Source organism: Acyrthosiphon pisum, chromosome A1 (assembly GCF_005508785.2).
Source record: "Acyrthosiphon pisum isolate AL4f chromosome A1, pea_aphid_22Mar2018_4r6ur, whole genome shotgun sequence".
Classification (NCBI taxonomy): Eukaryota; Metazoa; Arthropoda; class Insecta; order Hemiptera; family Aphididae; genus Acyrthosiphon; species Acyrthosiphon pisum.
The window spans coordinates 8,942,894-8,952,017 of record NC_042494.1 but is presented as its reverse complement, the minus strand read 5'-3'; positions in this window follow the sequence as shown (position 1 = coordinate 8,952,017).

Genomic DNA, 9,124 nt, shown 5'->3' with positions numbered 1-9,124 from the left:
TCCAATTATTTCTTTGCGCCTTATCTGGTGATTTTTATATAATCGCTGGCTATAATAAATCGGACATTAACATAGGTATAATATACATAATATCGTTTTTCGTTTGTTCGTTTAGAATTAAGCGATTTAGAAAATCACAAACAGTATACAATATGCGCATACAGTATTGCGGGTTTCTAACTAAATTTAAAACATACTTAAGACATTATATACCTACCTATGAAATCAACACGAAATAATATTGTTATTATTATTATTACAGGTGCGACTTATTTAAATATAATATAATATTATTATATTATTATATCACATTTATAAACTTTCAATTCATAATAGCTGCAGGGGTTATTAGAGATAATATCCTGTGTATAAACTATAAACACAATAATCGTCATTAAACCGCCATTACGACGCGATTAATGGTGACCGATCGGCAAGGTTGTGCGATAAACGCTTTACATTTATATATAATACTATGTGCATAATATTGTTATACATACATGGTAGGGAGTAGGTTTATATTTAAGGGTGAATATCATAATATTGTGTAACAATTATAGTATATGTATTGCAGTCACCAAAGTATATAGCGTCGGCATCATCTTTATAATGTTAACAGTAAACAATAAACATAATTTAATATTTTTTCCATTAATTTGTTTTTATTATCTTTCTATTATATTAGGTATGCATTTTATATTTTATTAAATTAATTACACAAGAGTTTACGATACATCTTATGAACCCACTACGTGTACGATAATAATTATATTACAGTGCGTTTACAACAGTATAAATTGTTGAACTAACAAAAAACGTTGAAAAAATGTAGGCACTTAATGTTGTCACCATCGTCGCAGAGTAAGTGTAAAGACATTAGAGCGAGCATTAGACATTATTATGTATATAATGATGAGTGAATACACCTATAACCTATATGCGATATAGTTATGTATATCTTTTATATATGTATAATAATGTTTTGATGAAAACACATTATACTTACAATTAATAAGTCATTATAATATTTTGTATTAGTAAAAAAATATTATCAATATTAGAACTTAAAAATAGCGAGAATATAAAATTATACTTATTTTTAGTAAATATCGATCGTATATAACTAATTTAAAGTTCGAACTGCGGTCTTAGAATAATTCAAAATTTAGTCAATTTCCACGTATAATAATATTATCATAGGTACCAATAGTTTTGCAATATTATTATATTCATCCAAGCCCGGATTAAGACATTTTGAGGCCCAGGGGCCAAAGTTTTAAAAGAGGTACGCCTAGGCGGTCCCAGTACGAAAAAAAAAATTATAACAATAGTTTATTATATACATTATGTTTATAATGTATATATTATTTAATATTAGGTACCTGTTATAATAAATATATATAGATATTAGGTACTTGGCAATAATTAATGTATCATTTTATTTATAAATTATAATGTATAAGCTTTTTTCTTCGATTTTTTAAGGTGATTTATGCAGTGTTATAGCCTATAACGAAAAAAGTAGTGGACAAATCTGAGGCCCCTAAATAAATTCAAACTATTGAGGCCCGGGGGCCATGGCCCCCTCTGGACCCCCCCTTAATCCGGGCTTGTATTCATCCCTACTGTTAGATATTTTATATGATATTATTGAATATAATACAATTATTCTTATTTTGTTATGTTTTGTAGTGATGTTATTGTAATCTAAAACCAATCGCGTATAGTTATCATATAGCCTATATGTACGGAGATAAATCCGAAAATATCTTGGAAGGAATTGTCTATACATAGTTATGTAAAACATACCTCATTTAATGGCCTGTCACAATCGTTAAAGTTTTTATAAATTGAATTAATTTCCGATGTCTAAGACAAAATAGGTAAGAATATTTTTATTATGTGCCAAACGTTATATACTTAGATACACGAGTACCTACGTCTAATTATGTAGTATAATATACTACCAATATAGCCATATCCCATATAGGCTACATATTATATGTAATATACTATATACCTACTAATTGGATTTATTTAGAAACGGGTAGGTATAACTTTTACTTAGCTCTACAAAGGTTAAGTAATGGTTACACACAAATCCAATTAGTTCAAAATGTAATTATTAATTATTTATGAATATAGGTGGCTAAACCAAAAAGTTAAGACAAATATATATATACTTTTTATGATACACACATCAAAATTAAACTTGGAATAATTTTGCAACTTTAAAATATCGATACCTACTGCGATAATTTTAAATGTAAATGTATTATGATATAGAAATTAGATTCATGTATACATTAAAAATATATAGGTATATATATTACGAAATAATAGAATGTATGGGTAGGTAATAATTACTAATAGGTATAATATAGGTACCTACCTACTTACGGAAATTAAATCAAGATCGGTCTATAAACTCAAGACACGCGACTCTGGAGCTCATCGGAATGTTCTAATAATTAGTAAAACGAATTTGTTATTTGCAAGGGACTTATATGACATTATGTTAATTGAATTATAAGGATAACGACATTATATTATGGACTATGTAGGTATCTATACCTATACATAATTGATTAGCGTTTGCTGCAACGCTTACAGACAATTATATATACAATTTATTGACATTTTCGTTGTCTTATATAATATAATATATGTTATGGCTAGTATGATAATAAAACTAACTTAAATTTGGTGAGATATATCTTCATGGCATGCAGACCATTCAAACTTCTAAACTTCGTACAGTCATCACTCATCATCTTATTTAAAAACGGCGGTGGGTGAAAAATGTGGAGTAGAACTATAATATTTTGATGGAGAATGAGAAAAATAAAAAAGTAAGTACCCACATAAAAGATTGCAAAATTATATATTTAAAATCCAAATACTATTTATATAGCATAATATGTACCCAAAATGCAAGTAACGAAACAGTATAATAGACTAAAAATTTATATTTGGGACATTTTGAAATTTCGAGATGATAGAAAATAGATATATTATGAGAATTATTATCAATTGCATTCACAATGTTTATTACTTTGATAGTCAATATAGTAATATTTATTAAATTTTTTTTCCCAAAAAAATTTAATTATGCATTCTGTTTTAATTAGAACAATAGCTTAAATGGTTTTATATACTCAAAACATTCTAACAACAGAAATAGTAATGAATTTTTTGAAGGTGTGCAAAACGGCCCGTACGTTATTCTTGCCTTGCTACAAACATGGACAGGGTCATTGTACCTACTATATAGGATGATACAGATAAGCACATATTAGCCATATAAATAATAATTAACATGACATCTAAGTTAATAAAATTAAGACAAATTTAAGAAAAACATCCCAATGAACATTCATAAAAAAAAATTTTACTAAACAAATACAAAAACTTAGAATTTGCTCGTTTGATAATACGAAATTATATACAAGATATCATCATCAAAACAATAAGAAACCACAAATTCCATAGCTTCAATTTTAGATCTTGCACTAATAATGCAGTATCAAGTAAATTTCAAAAAATTTTAATTGTCCGTCACGCTAATATAATATGGAAGCTTATGAATCAGCTAAAAAATGACCATGACGTCCATAAAATTACAATTAAAATAATGTAAATAGAAGAACACCGACATTATAGCAATATTATATTATTGTTAAATAGCAACTACATATCCGGGAATATTATATATAAGTGTAGACAAAACAATTTTATTAGGTCAGATTTACCTATAATATAATGATATATATCTATATAGGAAGATATATGCATAGTATGTATAAGAAGGGTAGGTATGTGTAAGGGTTCAGTGCTTACCATATCCTTGTGCGAGTCCAACGAGTTGGTCTCGCCGGTGGCTGCTACACGGACGGGGTTCTGCTTGACGCGGCCAATTTTGAATGAGTATTCACATCCGGTCTACTAAGGGCGGCGTTATATATTATGATATACAATACTATATTATGTTATAACGTGATGATATTCCGGCTTCAGTGGAGTACTAAACGTGGTCCATACGCATACATGAGGTGTACGCTTATCATGTATATGTTTTTCGTGTTACGGGTATTTAGTATACCTATATTATTATGGTATTATTATTGACCGGAAACGGCGATTGTGGCGCGATCGGAACAAGGCGGCGACGTCGACGACCGCGACGACCACGATGAGAACGATACCCGTCGGCGGTAATACGTCATGATCATGATATTATATCTATCTGATATCAATCGTATTTCGATAAAAAAAAAAAAAACACAAAACACAAAACAAACGAAACAATTTTCAAAGCGAAAAAAATTCCAAAAAAAAACGCACGTCGCAGCTACAACGGTACATCCATAATAATATAATACCTACTTATGCAAACGATGCGATAATATCGCACGATTCAAACACGATTACCAAGATTACCAAGATTACCACGGTTACCAAGATCGACGACGTCGTGTGCGACGACAGTCTGCGACGGAATTCGCGGCGGCCGGTGAAACTATTGCGGTGCGAATCTGCGGACGGCGCTTGTGTGCGTGTGTGCGCGCGCGCGACGTGTTTGTTCGCGAATGTGCGTGTTCGCCCCGACCGCGCGCGCGCCCGAGGTGCCGGGTGGGGGGGCCCGCCGGGCCGCCGTTTCTCATTGGCCGAGGGCCACGCCCCCCCCGCCGCGCGAAGTTTCCTTCTCCCACGAGCGCGAGCGCTCTCGATCCGTTTTTTCACGTTCCTTCTTCCTGTTTTATTACTATTATAATTATTTATTTATTTATTTTTTTTTTTTACAATTCTTTCGTATAGGTACTATATAGCTATACGTATAATATATTATATTATGTACCTGATATAATTTGTATAATATAATACTTGACACACGCACACACCATCATAGGTATTATATATAGTTGGTACCTACCTATATAGATATTATACGCATACGTGAAATCGTATAATAAAGACAATAATATAGTATATTAATCTAGGTACCTACTATATTATAGTTATTACTATCATGAAGAGTAAAGATAATAATATCTTTCCTCTAAATGCCGTATAATGAATAACGTGTTCAAATTTAACATATAAAGATACCTATATAATTTTATTATATACATATTATACTATTTTATTCGACGAGCCCAAATTAATATTATATCAATATAAATTATTAAAATATGATAGCTAAATTTCAAATTTTTATACCAATACACAAGCATATAATACCTATCTACTACATTGGTGGATTTAGCGATCGTTGGGTTGGAAAATTCTGACGTGGCCCTATAGACTATTTATTTTATTCTGTGGCCCACCTAAATATAAAATATAACAAAAATGTTTTGTAACCTATATATATCGAGTGTTGTATAAATATTGAATAGCCTCTATAGTGATTTTGTTTAGTACCTACCTATATTTTAAATGTATTAAATCCACCACTACCTTATAGACATAATATTATGTATCTATATCTACAATAGTATGATAGGTGTAATGATAACTTAAATGTTTTATATAAGGTACCTTACATTTTACCTACACTCACTACACTGAGGGTTTTATATATATTAAACAGTTTTTATATATATATATATCTATAATTTAGCGACATTGCTCCTGCAGACGTCCTCGCGGTTTTCCATCCCTTAGTCACCGCGACACATGCTCGTCAACCTCGAATCAATGTATAGTAGTTAACAATACGGTATAATATTAACTAGGTATAAAGTTTATACTATAAAGGCAAATTTATATATATATATATATATATATGTATAGGTACATTATACACGGAACAGCGCAAATTTCTGTGGTGGTATGGAGAAAAGGAGTACCTATCCCTATTTTTTTTACCCTCTAAAATAATACACCTTTGGCCCACTGAATCGACTTTATATTATTTTATTATTATGAAATTATCGAAAATGTCATCATAGTTTATCGTAAATAATCTATTAATACTCACATAAGAATATGATTTACTGTAGCCTTACGTCTATAATTTTCTGGTAACCTGAGCATAATGGTATCCTAATCTCCGATTCCTACTCAGCACGTGCTCAATATTAATCACATATTTTATATTAATTGAACGGTAATAACACGTCTTAGGAGTGCGTTATAAGATTACCTATATATACCTAATATATAATGCAGTATTATAGATATATCTACGCTAAACTAAACAAACAATAATATTAAATTGTATACCAATATAAATATAGTAAATAGGTAGTTCTGTAGTAGGTTCCTATCTAGTATAATATACTATATATGAGAAGGTAGGTACCTATAGGTGCAAATATTTTTGTTTACTTGATATACATATTTATTTACTATACATATTCAATAAAATACTACTAAAATTATGTTATTCTTGTAACTATATATAGTAAGAAAATAAAAATATGTTATCATTAAGTGTAGTGAAATACTTACGAATATCATTAAACGCGCTTTTACAGTTTAGAAAACATATATTTTTGTATTATATACTTTATGTGTATTTATAGACATATTATATGTATATTGTATAGGTACTGCTGCGGACTGCAGTTGATTATTATTATTTCTTATTGACATATTAAAATTGTATCTAAACAAATACAATATATAATAGTATACAGAACAACTTTAAGTAAAGTTTCAAGATTGTCCAAACAACAAATAATACCAGAATAAGACAGTATTTCACAGTTGTACAATTAGGTTTATATTATTAGGTGTATATTTGTATATATAGGTTTCAAATGTCTAATAAATACGAAGACATTCTCATTTAACAAGTGTAAACGATTTGTAAATCAACTCTAATAGTAGGTACTAATTTGTCGGTAAAAATATACTGAACATTATAATTTACTTTGTATTAATAAACCTTTTGAATAAATACATACCAACAAATTCATCTTTTTTGTTTGTTTTTATGTGGAGACATTTTTTTTTTAGATATTTAAATAAAATGTTCTTCATGAAATTTAGTAGTATATTTGACGTATGATAAATTCTATTTAATAACAAACTACAAATTATAATAATATGGAACACAGATTTGTACACATGAGTAGCTCGAAAGTTATACTTATAAAAATTGGACGACACCGGTATTTATGCATATATAGGTACTACCTTCGATACGACTCGTCGATCGTCTCGCTTTGTTCACTTCGTCGCAAGTATTAGTGTTGTATTAATATGATTAAATTTAATTTAAATAGACGCGAAAATAATTATCGTATTCAAAAAACAATTATTACCGAATATATAGTATAGTAGCTTAACCAATATACACTTGGCTGTCAATATATAATCTATATATTTTGTAGCATCTAAAAATATATTATAGTAATCCCTGAGGAGAAATCTTCTAAAAATATTATTACTGATCATATATTATTATATTATTCTTAGTTCATTAAGTTTAATAACTCAAAATCTACTCGATTGCATTTCGATTAACAATTTAAACAAATAATCGAAGTGCCAAAAATGTAATATGTATGTAACATATCCTAAATAAAAATGCTGATAAGCTCGCAAAGTGTTGTCAATGTGTCTTATAACTTCATCAACCGTGTAAGATGCAATACAATAATAATTATTACATACTTATTGTAAATCTACTGTAAACGGCTTTCTTTAAATTATAATAACACCAAGATATAGATATTTAATTACAGAGTTAGGAACATTTACGTACGTAGTTAAACATACGCGCTATGAATTATTTTTATTGGTTTTCAGGTCATGTTAAAAAAATTTGTAAAAATCTAGTGTATAACGTATAAACAAGACCTTCCAAATTTTGTGTGGCCAAAAATGGTAATAATCACAGTTTATAATCTGACGGAATCATCCTCTCCATATTTGTTACATGAAATTTGTATGCTTATTATTTCGTATAATCTAGAATGATATAATCAATGGTGGTTTTAAGGGGGCAGAGGGGCCAGGTCCCCCCATTGGTCCAGTATCTAGGTTAATAAATTGGGTCGTTTTTAAATATTTGTGTCGTAAGACTTAGATAAAGACAATGGCGCCCCCCCCCCCGCCCAAAAAAAAAAATTATAGATCCATTACTGCTTTGCCAGGTATTAGTAATACAACCAAGCCATGGCATACAATATATTGTACACACAGATACTTGCGTTATTCTTATGGTTTGATAAACCACATAGGTATGTAAAAATATGATATGGAAAATAATAATTTATTTGATAATTTTATGATTCATAAATTCTTGTTGAGATAATGATTACAACTTAATTAACAATTGAACCCTGAAATCGTATCATTGAAGTAATGTCACTGTCACTATATATCTTCTATACCACTACATCTTATTATTGTTTTTTTTTTTTTTTTATACAAATTGCGTATTGCAGGGGTGGTCAACAGGTCGATCGCGAGATGAACTATAGTCGATCACGACACCATTTCGCATTTTCTTGAATTTTTTTCAGGAAACAAATAAATTATTTTTATAATAGTAGTATAGGTACTATAGTAGTAATGAGTTAGAAGTAATAATTTGTAATAAACATATTAAAATACGTATTGTGTAAAATTGTGAATTTAAACGTCAATATTTATTTATATTGTAAAAAAAAGTAATTAAAGAAGTGTAACATGCATGTACGTACGCATCATACAATATATTTTTGTTTATAGACAACATTTTTTTTTGGTCGATCGCGACAACCTAGAAAAACTCAGAGGTCGATCCAAGTCTATTAAAGTTAGCCACCCTTTGCGTATTGTACCTACCGTCTATCTGTATCAAACACAAATTATAAAATTTTTCTTTTATCAATAAATCGTATTTAATAAACAATAAAAAATAAATAAAAATATAACGGTTAAGATGACTTGATGATTTAACATTGTAGATATTCGTATTGTATCATGTAGCTATATATATTATAATATACTATAACTATTTGATCCCGTGCACTTCGTTGCTCGTTAAATGTAATAACTCTATATGACTCAAACTTTGTTTAATTCGTTATTTAATATTCGGTGTATGGTGTTCAAAATTTATCTTAACTTTTATTCCCGGAATAAAAATTCTGATTCGCAGCAGTTTATTATCAGGTAGGCAATC